The sequence below is a fragment of the Canis lupus genome, chromosome 8 (assembly GCF_048164855.1).
Source record: "Canis lupus baileyi chromosome 8, mCanLup2.hap1, whole genome shotgun sequence".
In the NCBI taxonomy this organism is placed as follows: Eukaryota; Metazoa; Chordata; class Mammalia; order Carnivora; family Canidae; genus Canis; species Canis lupus.
This window is the reverse complement of record NC_132845.1, coordinates 14,499,730-14,522,424: the sequence shown is the minus strand read 5'-3', so window position 1 is coordinate 14,522,424 and position 22,695 is coordinate 14,499,730. Positions and strand designations below refer to the sequence as shown.

Below are 22,695 nucleotides of genomic sequence, written 5' to 3'. Positions count from 1 at the left end.
TTGCTTTCTGTCAACACCAGGTTTTTATAACTCACATACCTTTAAATGAAGCATTTGTGCTTTAGCATAAGACATTTGAAAGGGTGGAGCTCTCCCATCTATCAAGTCTTGTCAGCAAACCAAGCACAGCAAGCACAGAGGAGTAAATGAAAGCTGACAGGGGCATGAGCATATGAGCATATGTCAAGCTAGATATTTAGATATTTGGCTTCCATTCCTATTCATTCATTCAAATAGTGTTTACTGAGGGTTGTTATGGGCCAGGCCCTGTTTAGGTTTTGGGAATTGACTGATGAACAGGATGAAGCGCCTGCCTTCATGAGCTTACATTCTCATGTGGGTGAACTATAAACAGATAAATTAGAATATAATGTCAAGTAAAGTTAAAGTCTCTGATGAAAAATAAAGCAGATGGAAGGGATAAAGAGTGGCAAGGTAGAGATAGGGGAAGCGTAGGGTACTTTAGGCTGGGTGGTCCTAGAAGTTTCTCTGCTGACATGCCAACTGCATAGAAACCAAGTACAATGAGGGCTGAGCTCAGTAATGACAGGGGACAGTTCCATGTGGGCAGGTCTGGCAACGGGAAGAGCAGAAGCCCTGAGAGAGGAGCGATTTGGCAGATTCTGTGGCCTCAAAGCCTCACTGACTTGATCTGCCATAAGAGGATACAACTATCTTTGTAGAAGGCCATGTTCAAATGAATGAACTGGTGAACTGCTTTACATCTCTTTAGAGGGTGGTGCCATTAGTGTTGACTAGAATTTAACCCCTGAAAGCCTTTGAAGTGTCTGCCAATGGCCAGCAAACACGGAGCTGTACAAAGCCTTTCTCCCTAGCGTGAAGACCACCTCTATGAACCTGATAAAAATGTGAACCAGGCCCACTGCACCTCTAGTGTGAGAAGGTTAGGCCTACACACTCATGATTGGGTCCTTCTTCTTACTTCTTTGCTTCCTAAGAACTCTTTGCTATTAAATGTGTTTTAACACAACTGGAGGGGAAAGTCATCATTTAAAACGAAGTTTGTTGGAAGGTAGTCACAGAGAGAAGCTTCTGCTCACCAGGCCCTGGGAAGTTACTCCTGTGTCTGAGGATGGATCACCCTCCACCTTCCCTCCCAACTCAGACACCCCAGTGTCAGCTGAGAGCAGAGGCCAGAGTGTTGAGGAATAGCTGTGTGCAGGGGGACAGAGGACATGATGAAAGAAAGAGGGCAGTTTTAAATGTGAGGTTGGAGAAAGTTAGAATTTTCTGCAGGCTGGAGCTTCCTCTAGAGGCATTGAACGTTGGGCTCAGCCCTGTCACCCATCAGGCTTGATGTGGTTTCTGCAGCATAAAGACCAAGATGGGAGTTTCCTTTCCTTCGTCCCCTTTTTTTTTGACCTCATCTTTCACAGAGAGGATGAAATTGCCTTGCTGTTCAGCTTACAGAGGCTGAAGCACTGCTTCTTGGTGCTTTACTAAGTTTCCTGTACACTAATTTCTTCATGTCTCAACATGTAGTGAATCTTTTTTTCTTTGCTCTCCTCCAAGAGTCTTATGCAAGAGGGCTCAAACAAGAAAAACCTCCTTGTGAACAAAACAACACCCCTGGAAGACTTTGAAATCCATGCCAAATGCGATATTGAACTTGAAATTCAAACATAGGGCTGTTATTATTATCTTCTGCTTCTAAAAGAAACTCCCGAATCTACCCTCATTTACCTACATAAAGAAAAAATGTGCTGATTCATAAGTACTTTAACAGATCATTTTTTTAAGACAATTTTTAATAAACAGACTGATGAGGTTTATAATCTGCACAAATACTTTCATTTTATCAAAATGAAAACTAATCTACTTCAGTGTATTTCTTTAATATATCTCTTCAAAGCTCTAAGTTATAAAGCTAAAGGAAATGTAAGGAAGATGATTTCTACTAATTCACTTACATCATTAAAAGCGCTTGTGTAGCCCATACATTATGGATTTTATTTTTCCTTTTTTTAAACTCTCTGGGAACTTTTTGGCTTTTGACCATGGACTGAACTTCTTTTGTCCAAGACTCTAAAATTACAGCAAAAGATTGATCTGTTAGTGGTGGCTATGACCTATCTGGAAGAAACTCTGTATTTTAGTTGGAGGCCCTATACCTAACTTTGGAGTTCTAGTCCTGTATTAACTATCCTTTTGATTATAAAAACAGGAACCAACTCTGGTCACTTAAGTGAAAAAGAACAAAAGTGAACCCAAGGGTGTGTAAATCACCACACCTAAGATACAGCCTGGGACCAGAGGCTGGAAAGCCCTGTGCTATCCAGGAAAGTATATTCATGTTTTCATCATTGTTTCTCCTTTGTGCTTATTTTATTCTTAGCTCCCTCTGAAAACTGCTTTTCTTCCCCATTTCCCCCTGCTACTTCTGTTTATATTGCACAAAACATGGCAGCCAGTAGTTCCTCAGTGTATACACCAAGGTTTGTGTCTTTCTTGCATTTATACATTTTCTGGGAGGGGATTCAGCTGGCCTAGCCGAGAATCCCATGCCAACCCTTAGACCATTCACATCTGACCAGAAGCTGCAGTCTAGGACGGGAATTGTAATTGGTCCATTGTAGATCTGATGCTTTAAAGGAACTAACTGTGGTCAGGAGTGGAATCAGACATGCCTGGAGCTTCACCTGTATAGCGATGTAGCTGGAGATACTTATTTATGACAGAGAGACAGACAAAGAGAAACAGACAGAGACAGAGTTAGAGACAAGGAATGTGATACTTAAATACTAAGAGACAAAGATAGATAGGGATGTGGAGCTAGAAGCAGTCGCCAGAAAAGAGGGAATCTTGACTTGTTGGCATCTGTTTTAATCCCAAAACATAAAGCCATGCACACCAAATGACATCAAAGTGTAGAGGTATAAGCTTGGAGAATGACAGAGCCATTGAGAATTTTCTAGAATCTCATGGTGGCTTCATCCATTTTACTTTTCCTCTAAAGTACAAATTCCTCTTCAGCAAAATCCAGGGCTTCTCAGATTTTTAGTCATAATGAGATCTTGTCTCAAAATTTAAAAAATTAATGAGTAAAACTATTTGTCATGAGGTGCCTTTGGTGGTTCTTGCAAACCTCTTAGGCAAATAAAAATTCTCATGATTTTGCTGTTTTTTAAATAGGGTTTAATCTCTATCACAGAAGTGGGAAATGGAGTTTCAGGAATTCATTTTTGACATGTGATTTAGAAAGAAAAGATATGAACCTCAATGAATACTTTATTATTTTCATTGTCAATCATTTGCCAAAGGATGGATTACTGTGAGAACCAAAGGATAAGGTTGGAGTAAAAGTTCTGGTTGCTGTTTGTTCAGGAGGAAATTCCTGTGAGCATTTAAATGGGTTAGGGACTTGAGGGCCAAAGCAAAGGGTCAGCTCTGAATAAAACTGTTCTCTGTTATCTCCTTCGGTGACAACTAGCCACTGTTTCCAGCAATGGGGTCTTCATTTCAGTACCCTCTGAGCAAAGACAATGTTCCTAATGTGGTGCTTAATTAACTCTACAAAACCCTGTCACAGTGTTTACTCCTTTGGTTATATCTTTTCTTAGACAGATTTTTTTTTTTAAATTTTGAAAAGACATCTGCTTTGCTTTTAAGAGCACACAACTAAATCCCCTGTCAAGGTCTGGGGATGCAAGTTTTTTTCACTGTCAGTATTTCGTGCAGGAAATTTTCTCTATAAAACAGAGCTGCTTGAGTCCTAAACATTCCCACAAATCTGAGATGGTCCTGTTAGTCTTAGGAAACATTTCCTTGTAACTGTCTTCTAACTTTGGCCCTTACATGTAGCTGTACACCTTTTATACGAGTAAGCGGTGTGCTCTGAAAATTCTGGATCATTTCCTCTTGGGCGTTAGTAAGGAGCTTACTCACTCATCTGTCATCATGGTCACTGTTTCTTAAAAGTCTCCTGATGGGATATTTTGTAAGGAATCCTTCAGCTATGTATTGGGTGTATTGTAACAAATCCTTGGATGATGATATTTAATTTTAGAACCAATATATATTTGAGGATCGTCACTTGATCTTAGCTCCTATAAAATTGGGCTAATGATATTCCATCTCACAGGTAGTTTTCGTTCTTTCATTAACATGAATGCTAATAATGGCAAACACTTTGTATAATCATTATGTATGCCAGAAACTCATCGAAGCACTCTACAGATATTAACTTATTTAACTCTCATATGAAGCATGTGTTATTATTCCCATTCTAGGCAAAATGGTTAAATAATTTTCTCAAGGTCACACAGTAATTGGAAGAGCTGAGATTTGGATGCAACCACTTGGTTCTACCTGTATACCATATTATTGTCATCCATTTATTAGTTCAGCAGACATTTATTAAGCTTCATCTAGGAGACCACTAAAAACCAGACTTGTCTTTTTCCTTTAGGACCTGTAGTCTACAGTGCAGAAAATTGGGAAAATGTATAATAGTAAGTCTTATGATAAACACAGGGGGCTCTGGGAGCACTTGGAAGCACATAACCCAGCTTTGAGAGATAATGCCAGCTGGTCTCTAAAAGGAGAACATGATAATACTTACCTCAAAGAGTTGATGTGAGGATTAAATAACTTAATGTATAAAAATGCTTAGAAGAGATGCCTCTTGTTGAGTGTCAGCTGCGATTTTTATTAAGCCAAGCACTGGAAGCTGTGGAGTTATGTGAAGAACTGGGTTGAGGATCTGTAAAGCATGTTGAAGGCCAAAGAAGCTGCAAGGACAAAGACCCAGAAATAAAGGATGGCATGCCAGCTCAGGGTGCTGCAATTAACACAGAGTACAGAATAATGGGTCAGAGGAGCAAGGAGGCTGGCGGGTCAATCAAGGTGAGGTCCTGAAGGAGCTGTCAGGCTGTGGACTTGGGCTTGTCCTGAAGACTTCAAGCAGGGAGACAACTTCAGCAGAATTGCTTTAGATACAGATTGCTGACCACATTTTGGAGAATGAATTAGGGAGGGTAAAGACTGGAGGCAGGAAGGCTGTTAAATTAATCCAAGCTAGAGATGATGGTGATTTGATGTAAGGGACAGATAGGATGGTTGGAAATAAATGAATGGATGAGAGTGACATTAATGATATAGAAGCAGCAGTACTTGGTGACTGTTGCCATGTGTTCCATGAGAGGGGGAAATCAAAGATGACACCCAACTTTCTGGCCTGGACAGTTGAGAGGAAAGTGATCCTGCTACCTGTAACTCAGAGCATATAACCTATATATAAGAATGCAGATTCTGGAATCATTGAGAATGGGATCATGAAAGATCGTAGAGTTTACAGTGAAAGAAGGTGATCTATGAAGGAATTCGTGGTGGACCCAGCATCAATACTGGGTCAAACACAGATTTCTTAGCATTCATGCAGAGAGGCTGATAACCAGACTGTTGGCATAGGTCTGCTGGCAATAGTGATCCCCATCTTCAAATACCTTTTGCTCCAAGCATCCCTACCTTGTCCTCTAGCCTCCAGGGTCTGCCCTGGTGAGTAGCAACTTGTTTCTCCAGGAGTTAGCCTGGTGCTCTTTATGCCCCAATATGTGCTAGACCTGTGATTTTCAGAGCTCTGGTGTTCAAGGGAGATTTCTAAAAATCCATCATATCATACAAGCTGGAACCTTAGTGGCCATCCAGTGCATCCATCCCAGCATAGTATTTCACAAGTAGACATGATAGGACCAAATTCTGTATATTGTAAGGATACCACTTCTGAATCATTTTTCCTGTAGCTCTAAATAATATTCTTTTCATCTGTCTAGTTCTTGTACAAATAAGAATGTACGTTTCTACCCTTTGATTTTACTGTAGCCCAGCAAAGAGGGGGTATGTAAAGCCTCACTGCCCTCCTATCTCCATGTCTCCTTACCATCGGTAGCATTTCAGCCTTACTTTTCACAGTGTATTCTGTGGCAATACACTGATATGAGGGGTGTGTATGTGTGTGTGCGTGTGTCTGTAATATATATGTAATAAAGACTTTACTAATGGACCATATTTCCATGTTTTATGATGAGAAACTCCTGCCTGAGTCTGGCATTTCATATACCTTCTGTTGACTCCATCAGAGTTAATGTCACCTTGGTTTTTTTTCTAGAATGGGAAAGGACCCCAGATTCTCTTTGCTGGCTCCAAACTAACTCAGAACCTGCAGGGAGCACAGGTGTTGACTATATGGAATCAGCCTAGGGGCGTTTTCTGTCTTTAAATAACTGAAGGGCTGTAAAAAGTGAGTTTTTAAACTTAATGATGGATAAAGGAAGTGTTTTTCTTTCAGTGATGGAATTACCTTTTTCTTCAGAGTATAGATATTTTAATTTGCAGACTACATCAGTCTTAATTGTATTGTTTGCTAATAAGGTTTACTTAACCTATCTGTGTCTCAGTTTTTTCATCTATAAAATGAAACCATTAGAAAGCACAGAAGTGGCTAATTTTGAGACATGTAGTATTAAGAGTTTGTCCTAATTTCCTAAAGTACCATATAAGCTATTATGGTGATTGAAAATGAAATGTTATTATTCTTTCCCAGGACACAATGGATATGTGAAAAAAAATACAGCAGTTGTGAACATCAGAACTTTAAATTTCATTTTCGGATCATGGTTGGAGATTTTTAAAAATATTTTATAAATATGAGCAATTTTGTATAAAGTCAGAAAATAAGTCATGAATTTATATTGCATAACTATTTTTATGTTTGATGAAGAATCATATGGCCAGCAAATTGCAGAATGGATTTTTAAGTTTAAAAAAAGCAGTGTTGGGTGGCGCAGTGGTTTAGCGCCTGCCTTTGGCCCAGGGCGCGATCCTGGAGACCCGGGATCGAATCCCATGTCGGGCGCTCAGTGCATGGAGCCTGCTTCTCCCTCTGCCTGTGTCTCTGCCTCCCTCTCTCTCTCTCTCTCTCTGTGACTATCATAAAAAATTAAAAAAAAAAGCAATGTTCAGAAGATACCACATAAATAACAAATTAACCCAATTTACATTTTGTGATAAGGTTGTCAGGTGAATAGATAAAGAGAATGCTGTGGATGGAATGTATGTGGCTGTCAAGAAGACATTTGATAATTGGACATAATATTCTGGTTATCAAGAACTGTGGGCAGGGTGGTAGAACAGTCAAGTGATTCACCAGTAAGAGCAATTACATCTGAAGCCTGGTGATTAAAGACAGGATTGATATCAGCCTGGCAAGAACCTCAAGGACTGCCAAGATTCTTGCACTATACTCTTGCACTAAATATATGGTCTGTATTTCACCAGAAAAATAACAATGACTTAGAGAAGATGTGAAGGACATTGCTTGCATACATGGCAAAAAGAGGAAAGAATAGCTAATATGTTAGGGAAGAGATTCTAGATTTAAACAGCTGTCAACAGAGTAGAATGATACACCAAAGAAAACAGGAAGAGCATTTTACAAGAATAGATCTGGTCATTAGATTTAAATAAAACACACCAATGCACACATTGCAACCATAAAAGTGAGGCAGACCTCCTTTAAAAACAGTGCATGTTTGGACAAAAAAGAAAAAGACCCAAGGGTTTTACTGACCAGCAGTGCTGTTGTGTAGAGGATGTCATGCTGTGTGGCTGCCCAAAGGGAAATGTGATCATAGGCATACTAATCGAACATGAAAGATCCAGTTAGAGAAGAAATTGTCCTGTTTTCCCTGGATACAGGTTAAATCCATGGAGACACCACAAGACTGGTTTTGGACATCACATTTTGAAAGGAATATTGTCAGTGTAGTCAGCATCTGGGGTTTCAAAGGATCCAGGACAGATGAAGGAACTGGGGAAGTGTCACTAAAAAAAAAAAAAAAAGAAGGAGGAGGAGTAGGAAGAGGAGGAAAAAAGAGGAAAAGAAGAAGAAAAGAAGAAGAAAGGCAACATAACAGTTATCTTAAAAACATTTTAAGAATTGTTACCTGGAAAATAAATTACATTTCGGAGGGTTTGGAAATTAAAACTAGGGTCAAGAGTAAAAATTACAAAAAAAATTTTTAAAAATTAAAAAAGAAGTAAAAGTTACAAAAAGGATATTTGAACTCCCTATCGGAAGAATTTTATAAAAATTCAAGCTATCTCTAGTAGAGCTGGCTGCCTAGTGCAGTGAGGAGAGCTCCCTCTTGTTGGCAGTGTTACACAGGTATTAGGTGATGTCTGGTGTTACTTAGGGATTCTTTCACAGCATAGGATAGATAGGCAAACTTTAAGAATTCTTGCAAGTCTGTGACTCCACAAAAAATTTTTATTGGATTTACCTAGTGATCAGATTTTTTCATGAGTACGGGAAGATAACTCGATCTCATTTGAAGTAGGCACTAGCATTAACTACTTTAATTGCATGGGTGTGTATCATTTGCAGAAAACAAAACCATCTTGCCAAAGGCCCTGTGCAATCTATTAGCTCAGGATGGGCTAATTAGAATTGGCAAGCAGACAAGATGATTCATAATAAAAGCTCCATACAATAAAAACTAGAAACTGTGAAATTGAGGTTCCAGGTTATAGGAGTGCTACTCCTGCTCATTTATCTTCTTCCATGCTCTTGGCTCCCTCCAAGTGATCCCAACAGTCAAATTTGGCTCTGTTAGTATTAAAAAGCCTTCTTAAGGAACCTCCTTACTGTTTTCCACAGTGGCTGCACCGATTTACTTTCCCACCAGCAGTGCAGAAGGGTTCCTTTTTCTCCACACCCTCACCAGCACTTGCTGCTTCTTGTCTTTGATTTTAGAATGACTACTGTATACATGAAACAAATGTAGTATTTTGTGACAACTATGCCCAGGTAAAAAAATTTAAAAGAGAAAAAGGTCTTCTTAAACTTGGGCAAATATATATATGTATCTTTAGATCATTCTTATTATATTCACTTATCTGATCATCCACTCATTAATAAATATTAAGTGCCTGCTTTATATCAGGCACTATGCTAAGAACTGGGGATAGAAAAGTAAATTGGCTGATTGTAGCGCTAGTCCTTGAGGTATACCTGGTCTAGTAGAGAACATGGGCATGAGAATGAAAACAAATATTTGCAGTGTTGCTGGTGCTCTAGTAGAAAAATGTGGAAGAGATAGAGCTCAGCCAGCTACCTCTGCCATTCATCTTTTTCACTTGGTTCCCCCTTTTGTACAGCTGTGTTCTAAAAGACTTAATTTTAAAATCCTCTGATTACTCAGGGAACAATAGAACATTCCTACATCTTATGTAACCCTGGTACCTTAGGATTTTTCCCCCCTTTTTGAGACTCTTGAGTTTGATTCTGACCATCTTTCAACCTGGAGAGCATGGTCAGCACAGGAATGGCTAACATATGAAGTCTTACTCCATGCCAAGCACTGATATATATACTTTATGAATAATCAGTCATTTGGCCCGTACAGCAACCCCAGGAGGAGGGTATTCTTATTGCCTCCATGTTACAGGTAAGGGAGCTAAAGTAGGTTAAAGTGGTTTCATAGAAAGTGCCCAAGGGTACCTAAAAGCAAGTGGTGGGTCTTGGATTTGAACCCAGCAGTCTGGCTCTAGAGGCCAAGCTGTGAAAGCACAATGCCATATTGCCCCTCTCACCAATGCCATTGTAGATTTTCCAAATATGAGATCACAAAAAATCTTTCCTGGAGCAATGAGAGACATGACGTGATGATCATGTTAATGACCCTGTGCTAAATGCTGCAATGAAATGCCTTGTGTTCATCCATTCTTTCACTTGGGCCTCACCAATTCCATGAGGGAGATTTTATTGCCTCTGCTTTACAGATGAGGCAGTGAGGCTTAAGAGTTTAAGTAAATCGTCCAAGTTTACCTAACTAGTAAATCCTTCAGCATATGTATGTCATCAGGTAAAAATACGAAGTAGTCATTGTACACAATAATAGACACATTTGTTTCAGGAAAGTAAAAAGGTGTATGCTGAAAGGGGAAGAAGCATTTAATGCTTTCCTGGGGATGGCTAAAGGGGTGAGAAGATGAGCTTTTTGTTATGTGACTATCATGATGTCTTTAGTTCCACAGTTTAAGTGAGACAGTATCCCAGACTTCTTTATTTGCCCTTTAATGGATTTAGGGTGTTTGACTGGTTTGTAAAGAGATGCTCTGATTCAAGGAGTCCTTTAAACTTTGAATGACCTTTCTTAGCATCTGTATTTATATGATTTAGATAAGTTTCTTCTTCACTGATTACAATTTATAAATTAGGGGAACCTGGGTGGCTCAGTCAGTCAAATGTCTGCCTTCATCTCAGGTCATGATCCCAGGGTCCTGGGATCAAGCCCCACGTGGGGCTCCCTGCTCAGTGGGGAGTCTGCCTCTCCCTTACCCTCTGCCTCTCCCCACCTTTCATGCTCGCTCTCTCTGCTCTCTCTTTCTCTCTCTCAAATAAATAAAATATTAAAAGAAACAATTTACAAATTATTTGTTGTTTACACATTCTGACTTACTAATCTCATTTGATTAGTAGGATAGTAAAAGTAACTTTTTAAACAGAGGATTCTTTCAAACAATGATGCAATGTGGTTTATATGAGTTTGATTAACCCAAATGTGGAAAAACATGGACTACAAGGACGAGACGCAGATTCTTCTGTTCTAGATTATAATAAACCATTCCAATTCAGAAGAGGAGTCTTTGGCTTCCTAGGTACCTGTGATAACATGATTTACAGTTCCACTGGGTGAGATGTGCACTGCGAGTTGTTTCAGCTCTCTTATTACAGCACCTGATCTCAGAGGTGTTGGGTATATTCATATGTTAGGCATCTAGCTGGTGGCTTGGGGGACAAGTTGAGAGTGTTCCTCCTCTCTAGTAATTCCTGCATTTCCTTCATGATCTCCCTCAAACCCTGTTCTCTCCATCAGGTCTTCAGTCACCCCAACATGTGGAGATTTCTTCTCTGAGTTCCTGTATTATTCCCCCTTTCCATTCATTTGCTATGTGTCATTTACTGCCTTAACGGTGATTTATTTTGGTGTGTGTGCCCTTTCTGTCCTACTAGAGAGCAAACACTTTAAGGTCAGGAACTGCATCTTATTTGCCCAACACTTATTGCTGAGATTAATAAATGTGTTAATGATTGCTGGAAGATACAAGAAAGGAAAAAACACATTAGCATTTTGTATAGGAGTTCTTCGGTGGGAAGGAAGCATATTTATGATTAGCGGCTCAGATTGGAACCATGGTCATCTTGCCCATAGGGGAATGTGATGGTTGGTTAGGTAATATTGCACTGTTAGCATAGACAGTCCTCACATTTAAGTTTGCTGCTTGCTTTCCAGGATAAAGTGATATAAACGAAGTTCAATCTAATTTTCTGTAGAAACAATGTCTTAAAAGAGAATGGTGTTCCTACTCAAGGGCCTGGAATGTTCAGTCTTTCTCTAAAGGAAATTTTTACCAATGCTTTATCAACTCTGAGTTAAATATTTATATGTAATAAAAAGTAAGTGTATATAAAGTGTGCATGTATATGCATATGTACATGTACCTGCATTTTACAGGGTAAATAGAGTAAGCAACTGTGTGTTTTAAGGTTTAATGTAGTTTATTTTCAAATACAGAGGTGTAAGAGGCATTGGAATTCTGGGAAAGGACAGAGGGGGCTTTGAAGAAATAGCCAGAAGAAACAGAGATGTACCTCTAAACGCCCTTTGTAGGAATTGGCGGGGCCTTAGGCAGGGCGAGGCTCACAGTTTGGGTGGAGACTGTTGGAAAATTATTTCACACATTAGCAAGGGTAAAAAGGATATAACTGGTCGAGAATGAATCAATAAAACATCATTGCAAATCAACTCACAGTTGGCCTAGAATTGCCTATAAAGTAATCAACGACTAGGGGCGAAATGGGCTTTTTTTGAGTGACTCAAATATCAGTTATGCTCCTGACAACGGGTATTTTGAATTTCAGCCAAGCAGCTTGCACAGTTTGAGAACAGGCTATTGAGTAAATTCATAAGGTGGGTCTCCTGCAGCACTTCGCGCTTTCCTTGATGGCACAGAAATGGGATCAGGTCCGACTGCCTGAGAAATGTTCTATCTGAAACCAATACATGAGGATGAGCCATTCGGGTGAAAACTCACATGAGAGAATATTTCATTTTCTCTTGTGTTTCCTGTCTGTGACATTCTAGCTTTCCTTGCCTGCTTTCTTGAAATTTGAGCACCTACCAAGCACCCAGTCCCAGCCAGTTGGGAATCCAAGGGGACTGTGGCAGCATTTTTACCCTTCAGGTGCTCTCAGCCTAGCTGGCCATAGAGGGACAAGCCACTCACAGTGTCTGATTTGACAGTAAGCATTAGGAGAGTGCCACAGAAACGTGGACTGGGGAACATCTGATTCAGCCTGGGGGCAGCATCTGGGGAAAGCTGTGAAGAGCAGTGACAAATGAGCTGGACTTGAAAGAATAAAGGCAAAGGAGGTCACCAGGCAGTAAAGGTGACAGAGGCAAAATGTGAATAAAGCATAGGTGTCACTACTGATTTGCTTCCTTCCCTTATTCCCTTTGGCCTGCTCTCTCCGTTAATTACCAAGGGGTTAAGATAGTCAATACCTGGCAAGTTCAGTTACAATCAGAAGTTGCCTTTTTGCAGAATCAGAACATTAGAGACTGCCCAGCCATAAGAATGGACACACTGGCCAAGAACTTTTCTTCTGGGAGTTTCCTATGGTACTTCTAGAGATCCCGGGCTACAGTGGCATTCTTTCTTCTGAGATGTTATCACCTTCAGTCAGATTTCAGTGAAGGTACTACAGACCCAAAGACCATTGTATCTCTTTAAGTGGCTTAGGTCTTAACTGAAAGAGCAAGCTTTTTTCCTCCCATTTCCAGGTTCTCACAGGATACCTTAATAGCATCTTTAAGTATGTCTCGCAGTGTCCATCTTTCCTTCCATCGTTATCTTTTACACATATTCTTTTATTTTAAGATTTTATTTATTCATGAGAGGCACAGAGAAACAGAGACACAGGCTGAGAGAGAAACAGGTTCCCCAAGGGGGGCCCGATACAGGACTCAATCTCGGGACCATGCCCTGAGCTGAAGGCAGACGCTCAACCACCAAGCCACCCTGTTCCCTTTTGCACATATTCTATTTATGTCCTCCAGGCTTACTTTGCTATGTGCGTAAGCTACCCATTTCCTCATATTCCTTTCCCTTCTATCAAACTTTGCAAATTTGGTTATTGCAAACTAGGAGTATGTTTCCGAATACTGCTTTTTCTTTTTCTGATGGCATAGCTGATCCCTTAGTAAGTTTAAGTAGTCAGGTTGTACTTCACCAACAGTTTTTTTCTTGAGTATAAGCCTGACCAATAATGGTTTTTCATAAGCTCCTATAGACCTAGGCCATTCAGTATTACCAAATTATATTTCCCACGAGTCTACAGAGTATATTAGAATTGAAGACTTTTCCTTTCCAATAGAAGGATCCCCAAGAAACCATTTTGTCAGCGGGATGGAAACAGATATGGTCATCAGACTTCTGAACTGTGGATGAGAGTTAAAACCTGGGTTTGTATAAAAGCTAGCACTTTGCACATTTGCCCTGAGCATGAGAATCCCTTGGAGTATTTTTTTGAACATTCGGATCCTTGGGCCCCCACTCCAGACTCCCTAGAATCAGAACTTACAGAAGGGAACTAGAAAGTACCATTTACATAGAAGTGTTTGTAGGTAAATAAAATGGGCAAAGATCCCCCCCCCCCCTTCATATTTACTTTCCAACCGGGATGATAGGCAATTAGTAAGTCAGTCAGTCAACCAGCTAACTAATCAACAAGATAAGTGCAGAGAGTGACAAGAAAATCAAGCAGAATGATATTTTAGGGAATGACTGGGCTGGGCACTACTTTATGTGGTGGCACAAAGGAAGGCCTCTCCAAAGGGTACTAAACTGTGAGGAGCTGATGAAGTCAAGAACTGGGAAAGAGATCGTGTCCATCTTGTTTATCTTGTGTCCTGGGTAACCTGTGCTATCATTGGCTCCTTTGGGGCTTAATAAGTTTTTGTTGGATGATGTGTGCTCTTGGAGGGGGAAGTGATCATTTGTGACCTTTTGTCTCAGTGTATAGTATAGCATATCTTCCTTTCTTTACCTTGTGATTAATGTACAACTAATAGAAAATGTTTTTTAATTAACATTGCAACAACAAACCTCACATTTTACACAATTGATTTTTATTGGTTCTACTTCAAGGGTTATAACATGGTTTTACCATTTAATGATTTTCTCATACTCTTACTATGCATTTACCTATTTAGTAAACTATCGGTGGGTAACTTGGAGTAAAACACCCATTAAAAAATTTGTTGGGAGAGGCAGTCTTGACCTTCTTATTTCTCAACTGCATAAACTCAGTCTTATCGCATTTCTTGCAGTAGAAATTGAGTGTGTGCAGATATATTTGTTCCCAAAACAGAAACAAAGCTAGCTTTAGTGAGAGCTTATTATATTATATATGTAAAAAAAAAAAAAAAAAAAGGTATGCTCCTAGCAAAAAACGAAAGACAATAATGAGAGAGGTAGGGAAGAAGAAATAGCACCTGGCTTATGCTGCCTAGAGATTATATTTGCTGGGGTATTTGGATAATACTGTATATTTTGTGGTCTTTTCTAAGCACACACATGTATATGCACAATGCATCTTGTTCTTTTTTAAAAAAATATTTTGAAAGAGAGAGCATAAGTGCAAGCAAGGTAATGGGCAGAGGGAGAAAGAGAATCTCAAGCAGTCTCCTCTCTGACCTTGGAGCCTGATGCAGGGCCCAATTTTATGACCCTGAGATCATGACCTGAGCCAAGATCAAGTCAGATGCTCAACCGACTGAGCAATCAAGGTGCCTCTTAACTTGTTCTTTTTAATCAGAATGGATTAATACTATATTTATAGTGTCTTATAAACTATGTTTTACGTAAATTCAACAATATATTATAAGCATCTTCTACATCAATATTGTTTTCAGTACTGTGATTGTTTATATCTATTATTTTCAGTTATTTCAATTTTTTAACAATATTGTTTTTAATATATCAAAAATATTTTTTATATTGAAAACAATGTAATAATACCAATACTGCCATAAGGTATTCCTAACATTTGTAGTGGGAGGAGGGGCAGAAGGAGAAGGGGAGAATCTAAAGCAGACTCCCCACTGAGCAGAGCCCATCCCCAGGGCTCAGCCTCACCATGGGGAGATCACGACCTGAGCTGAAACTCAGAGTCAGATGTTCAACCAACTGAGCCACCCAGGTGCCCCTACATTTGTATCCTTTTAAAAACTCAATCCATGGTGACACTTAGAGAATGGTAAGTTCAACTCTTGTGAATACCATTAGGCAATATGCCCTAACAGGTATCTCATGCATACCCTGCAGTGGTCATTTACTCCTCTGTCTCCTTTGACTTGCTATTCCTAGTCATTAGCATAGTGTGTGATACTTAACAAATGCTCACTGTGTATTAACTGAATACATATTGGTATCTGAGAGCATTCTGGGTGACCCCACTCAGCAGTTTCTGCTAGAATCACGTAACGTGCATCTTAAATTTACCACAGAATTCTCTCTCACACTTGGCACCATAGAGAGCATCCATTTTTGCCTACTTGGACTATTCATTGGCCATGACTGAAGGAAGCTCTGAGTGAAACCCAGAATCATCAAATGTGAGAGCCAAAGGGAACCTTGCAGATCATTCTGGTCCAGTCTCATTAATGGACAGATGAAGAAATTGGTAGCAGAGAAACATAATGACCTTTTAAAAAGCGTACTCCTGGGTCTGGATTCGAATTGATATCCTTTCATTTAACAAGCTTTTATTAAGTACCTACTATGTTTATGGTGCTTGGCTAAGCACTGGGTAACCCAAGTTGAATAAGATACAAAAGGGGTCTTCCTGAGGATGTCAGCCTAGGAGGGCAGCCAAATGCATGCAGAATTGGGACCACATGTAATAAATTGTGTGTGTGTGTGTGTGTGTGTGTACATGCACATGCAGATACACAACAACAACTGAAGTATCCTACAGGATGTGTTTATGAATTGCCTTAGGAGGCACAGCAGGGGAAATAACCCTATCTGGGCAGTCAGAACTAACATTTTCTGAGGGTTTTCTGTGTTGGACATTCCGTGTATTATCTTATTAAATTCTTACAAAATTCCTGTCAGGTCAGTATCATCATGCTCATCCCATAGCTTAGAAAATGGTGGGAGGCCCAAGAAGGTGAATGGATTTGCCCATGGTCCCCTCAGTGTCTGCTTGATCTCCGGCCTATGCTCTGTTCACCAGAACAGGGATGGTTAGGTGGGTTTCACCTCAAGGGCAAATTCCATCTGATTGCTAGAGGATGTTTGGAGCTGTGCTATGAAGAATTTGAGGTGAATGTGGATCCAGCTACAGGTGGTGTGGTGGATAAATAATGGTGCCCAGGGGCATGGGATGGGAGGTGATAGCTCTTGTGTGAAGACATTGTAGTTCCTAAGCTATAACATGCTCTTGCTCCTCCAGGTCCAGCTTTCTGTGGGTCAATTTCCGTTCCCTTCCTCTGAGCTCAGAATGGTGTTTTGTGCCATCTGAGTGTCCAGAATCTTGTATTCTATTCAAATCAACTTTCCCGTACAGTGTCCCATATTATGCAGCCCTTTTGAAATTTTTCAACCTCATCAAAGATACTCCTTTAGGGACGCCTGGGTGGCTCAGTGGTTGAGCATCTGCCTTTGGCTCAGGGCGTGATCCTGCGGTCCCCGGATCGAGTCCCACATTGGGCTCCCTGCATGGAGCCTGCTTCTGCCTCTGCCTCTGCCTCTGCCTTTCTCTCTCTCTCTCTCTCTCTCTCTCTCATGAATAAATAAATAGAATCTTTAAAAAAAAAGATATCCCTTTAATATCCCCTCAGAACCCTGCTCTGTGCCAGTGACAGTTTATGTCATAAAATATTATATGCCTATGGCTTAATATGTTTACATTTTTAGGTAGGGTGCAACAGAGACCTTCCTAATCCAAAGGAAGTGACTCCAGCAAGAATTTCAGATCCTTGGGCAGACTAGTTGGAATCTGTCCATCTTTAAAATTATACCAAGCAAAGAGCTGTTACTCTGCCAATACATGCAGCTGACCTCACACCTTTTCTTAGATGCTGAAGAGCCCTTGGTGTAATAGTTAGTGAGGTACTGAGGTATTATTGGTCCATACATATTATGCTCAAAGAGGAATCTGGAGGTGGAGATGGTGTTCCCTTACTTATTCAGCTTATGATTTCCAGCTGTTGCCCAGAGTTAAACACTAGAATTAGGTCTTGGGCTGTGGTTCTAGCTGCTATGCCACTCCTTTATATTTTATCTCATAACCCCTTGGCACTGAGATTTTCAATTCCAAAGCTGGCCACAAATTTAAAACAAGTGCCTAAAACCAGTTGTTAGAGTCAAAAGACCCAACAGACGTGACAATAGTGTTAAATGAATCATTTGTGGAATGCTTAACTGCTCATCTTCTATTTGAAGTGTCTCAGTGTTTTCTTGCTTTCTGTAGTAAAAATAAGTCAGGTTTCCTAAAAGTGTATGTTTTCATTCCTTTCACATATGTGACAATCTATTTTCTGAATTATTGGATTTCTGAAGCACTGTGGGTAAACAAATACGAATTTAAATGCAAACCACATCTGAAAGTGTTATTTTGAAATTATTGAACAAATTCTTTGCTATCATGAGAGGATTGCCATTTAAATATTCTGTTAGTATGTGACTTGCACAATATAACGTTGCTGATCAAGAATAACTTTTTAGTTTAAAATTTTACTTTTAAAATTTCTTTTCAGATAAGAGAGCTTTCCTCAGATGAGGTTCACGACCTGATTTTTATGTAGAGTTGTAATTTTCTATTTTAGTAAATCAGACAGCCCTGTGGCTTACTAGGTTAGCATTATTGCCTGTGCCCTGCCACTTTTTCCTGGACAAAAAACAAGGAATAACAGAGTGAACATATTTAAAATATATCCTCCTGTTTGATGAAATGAGTAGTCCATGTGCCAAAGTGTGACTATTCTGTGTGAGTGATTGCTTTTATTGTTATAGATGTTTTATTTATGTGCCACTCGCATGTCAGGATTTTTTTTAATTGCATGTGTGAATTTTTAAATAGATGAAAATATGGGTACAAGTCTGACTAGTGGAATAGAAAAAAAATATGAGTCCTGAAGAATAGGTGTCACATACCTTGAAGTCTTCATCTTTTGTATATCCTGTCACCAAAACCTAAAGAATGCTGAACTATCTTAATTACATTCCAGTGAGAGGCCCTTCTTCCAGATGGATTGGTGTTCTTCTTTCTAGTTTCCTATATATTGTGGAGATGAAGTATTAGCCAGGGGATTTTTGAGATATTTTGAAAACTTCCAAATAAGAGAAGAGGGCTGTTATAGACTGTCTAACATAATATTGATTAGAGACTTGAAAAGATCTTTTATTTAACTTGTCACCAATATTTTAATTTTTAATTCTATCTTCCAAAACGTTAGACATTCCTTAATTTGATATTTCTGATTACCTTAAATTGGAGTCATTAAATATCATTTCAGCACTGTAATTGCATATTCTAGTATATGATTCACTATGCTTTAAAAATTAACATTGAACTCATGGTACTGGTTTTTGAGTATAGCACTGAAACTAGTTTATTTAATTACCAGAGGAAAGCTCATTTGTAGTCTAATTGGACAATTAGTGAGTCTCTTAAACAGGTACTGAAAGAACATAGTGCCTCATTAAAATAAAACCTAATTGCTTCTTGTCAATGTAACTGACCTGTCACTTGGCAATAGAAGGAAATGAGATTTGTTATCCAAATGTAATTATCATGAAAATATCCACTCTTAGGAGCTGGCACATGGTATGTGATTGCTGAGTAAATATTTATTAATGGAAGGACGACATATGGCCAAAGTGCCCACCTACTGCTGGTAACTCCCAAGTCAACATTTCAATTTGGAGCTCTCAGAGTGCAGGCTGCCTTCTACACGTCTCTGGCTTGAGGAACCATAGGTACTCCTTATCGAATGGTGAAAACCAAACACTCTCCTTCTAAACCTGTTCCTTCTGCTGCCTCTCTGCTTGGTTATCAGAACCACATGCAACTCACCCTGGATTCTTTCCTCTCCCTCAGTTGCCACAGCCAGTTCCTATCAAGTCCTTCAGTCTCTTCCTCTTTACCATCTATTTCTGTCCATCTCTACCACCACTGCTCTTTTCACCCTTATCATTCTCACCTGAATTTTGGCCAGTCCTCAGTTGAGTCTCCCTACCTAGGCCAGTGGTTTTCATGCTTTGCTATACTAAAGCATTCCCCAGGGAGCTAGCTTACCCTGGAGATGCTTAGATCTTACTTTCATCAGTTTCTGACTTGGTAGATCTAGGTGGGGCCTAGAAACCTGAATTTTAAAGAGCTCCTGACTACCCACCCCCAGTGGTTCTGATGCACGTGGGAGCAGACTTCAAGCTCCACTTACCTCTAGTCTGTTCTGAGCATTGAAAATTTTGCTCTAAAATACAATACTTACAAGTGTTCTATAGTTTTCAGAGTACACATCCTTTAGGTTAGGTTTATTCTTCGATTAGGTTTATTCCTAGATATGGGTTTTGGTATAATTGTAAATGGGATCTATTCCTTGATTTCTCTTTCTTCTGCTTGATTGTTAGTGTATGGAAATGCAGCTGACTTCTGTGCATTGATTTTATATCCTGCCACTTTGCTGAATTCCTGTATCAGTTCTAACAACTTTTTGGTGGAATCTTCTTTTTTAAATTTATTTGAGAGAGAGAGCACAAGCCGGGGATGGGGGGAAGCAGAGAGAGAAGCAGACTACCCAGTGAACAGGGAGCCTAATATGGGGCTTGATCTCAGGACTCAAAGATATTGAAGGCAGCCGAAGGCAGACGCTTAACCAACTAAGCCACCCAGATGCCCTGGTGGAATCTTTTGGGTTTTCTATATCAAGTATCATGTCATCTGCAAAGAGTGAAAATGTGACTTCTTTGCCAATTTAGATGCCTTTTATTTCTTTTTGCTGTCTGATTGCTGAGGCTAGGATTTCCAGTACTATGTTGAACAATATTGGTAAGAGGAGACATCCCTGTCATATTCCTGGGGAGAGATATTTGCAAATGACATAGCAGATAAAGGGATAGTATCCAAAATCTATAAAGCCTTATCAAACTCAACACCCAAAAAACACAAAATCCGGTCAAGAAATGGGCAGAAGACATGAACAGACATTTCTCCAAAGAAGACATAGAAATGGCTAACAGACACATGAAAAAATGCCCAACATCACTTAGCATTAGGGAAATACAAATCAAAACCACAATGAGATATCACCTCACACTGGTCAGAATGGCTGAAAGTAACAACTCAGGAAACAACAGAGATTGGTGAGGATGCAGAGTAAGGGGAACCCTTGTACACTGGGGATGCAGACTAGTGCAAGCACTCTGGAAAACAGTATGGAGGTTCCTCAAGAAGCTAAAAATAGAGCTGGCCTATGACCTAGAAATTGCATTACTAGGTATTTATCCAAAGGATACAAATATAGTGATTCAAAGGGACACCTGCACTCCATTTATAGCAGCAGTGTCCACAATAGCCAAACTATGGAAAGAGCCCAGATGTCCATCAACAGAGGAATGGATAAAGAGGGTGTGTGTGTGTATATATATACATATATATACACACACACACACACACATACATACATACATACATGGAACATTACTCAGGCATCAAAAAGAATGAAATCTTGCCATTTGCAATGATGTGGATGGAACTAGTGTATTAGCAAAACAAGTCAAGCAGAGGAATACAAGTACCGTATGACTTCACTTATATGTATGTAATCTAAGAAACAAAACAGATGAAGATGGAGAAGGGAAGGAAAAAGAAACTAAGATGAAAACAGAGAGAGAGGCAAACCATAGGAGACTCTTAACTATAGGAAACCAACTGAGGGTTGCTGGAGGGGAGAGGGGTGGAGGATAGGGTAACTGGGTGATGGGCATTAAGGAGGGCACATGATGTGATGAGCACTGGGTGTTACATGCAACTGATGAATCACTAAATTCTACCCCTGAAACTAATAATACAGTATAGGTTAACTAAGTTGAACTTAAATAAAAAAAAGAATATTAAGGAAAAGACTTATCCATGCCCCATTAAAAACCTTCAAAAAGCTACCATTCCATAGCAGTTTTTAAAAAAATTTTTTAAAGATTTTATTTTATTTATTCATGAGAGACAGAGTCCATAGCAGTTTTAAACAACGGTCATTGGGGCTCCCCAGGGAGCCCCAGTGCATATTCACATGTGGAGTGGGGGTTGTAGTGTAAAGAGGAGCATGGATTCTGCTGCGAAGGGCTTTACTCAACTTCTCCTCACCCCCTGCTCTCCATCTCTTTCTTTTAGTCAGAGAAGCTTGGATTTTGAACTTTAACAAGAGATTTCCTTTGGGAAGTGTTTCTCTACTTTTTAAAAACCTGATTTGAAAAACCACTCATCTATAGACATGGCTTATGCTTTTTTCTTTTAAAATCAGGACCCACAATAAGAAATGATGTACATTCTATATCATGGCCCAGTGCACACCCACATTTTTGTGTGTAACTGAAACAAGTTTCATGAAACATACTCTTACTATATTTGATGCACTCTGATGTTTTCTGTTCTGTTCTATTTCATCTTTTAGAAAATTGCTGGTTGCCACCCACTAAATTGATTTCACAGCTCACTAATGACTTGCAATTGAGTCTGAAAAACCTCTGATCTAGCCTTTCTCAATGGGATTCTCTCATGAACCATGGAACATAGAAATATTTCTTAATCTTCTCAAGAATGCTATATGACTCATACCATTCTAGATGCTTGGGAGAGAAGTTAATTCATTATATAGAATGGACACCTGAGGGCAAAGGCTTATGGGGTCTGATCTTTATAATAAATTCAGACTCCTGAGTGCTGCCCACAGGACCCTTGCTCAGAGATGCCTGGGTGTGTGTGTGTGTGTGTGTGTGTGTGTGTGTGTGTGTGTATGAGGGTGGGGGGTATGGTACGAAAGTGATAATGAACAGGCAACGTGGGTCTGGCCCATGTCATCTCTCAGACTTCACTATACTTCTTCAGTCACCTCTCCAGGTTAAAACCATCCTGAACTATTTGGAATTACCCCCATGTATCATGTTGTTTCTCACCTCTGCATGGCTGGTCTTAACCATCAACACTTAGCTCACCTGGCTGTCACTTCACCTGAGACTTTCCTTGATGACAGGCAGAATCATGACACATTGTACCCACGTTCTGTGCCTGTCAGCGCCTGAGGGGCAGAACCAGATGCTGTTCACAAGAGCAGATGCTGCAACTAGTGCGGTACCTGGCCCTGTGAGGCCTCTTATTAAATCTCACGTACCTTCAACTGCCTCATCTCTGCTATGGTGTGTGGGGCTCCATACTTCATTCTGAGGATACAGACTGGTTATGAGGTACAGCCCACATGCTTAGGGAGCTTATAACAGGCCTGAGAGAGAGGATATAGGTATTAAAAACTATCTCCAGTTTAGCCTGGTGCTCAAGAGTTTGATGGAGGAGTCCAGTCAGGTCTGGGTTCAAATTATGACTCTTCT

The 22,695-nt window shown here is 39.8% G+C and overlaps 1 protein-coding gene and 1 long non-coding RNA gene across 6 annotated transcripts in view; one reads left to right on the top strand and one right to left on the bottom strand.

The window, feature by feature from the left end:
- Window positions 1–22,695, top strand: part of LPAR3 (lysophosphatidic acid receptor 3) — a 96,540-nt gene that overhangs the window by 65,865 nt on the left and 7,980 nt on the right. The window lies entirely within an intron of this gene.
- LOC140637545 (uncharacterized) lies at window positions 1,931–7,838 on the bottom strand. The gene is made up of 3 exons (XR_012034637.1): window positions 7,589–7,838; window positions 4,583–4,751; window positions 1,931–2,046 (listed from the first exon to the last, which is right to left on the bottom strand). It is a non-coding gene; the product is annotated as an uncharacterized lncRNA (long non-coding RNA).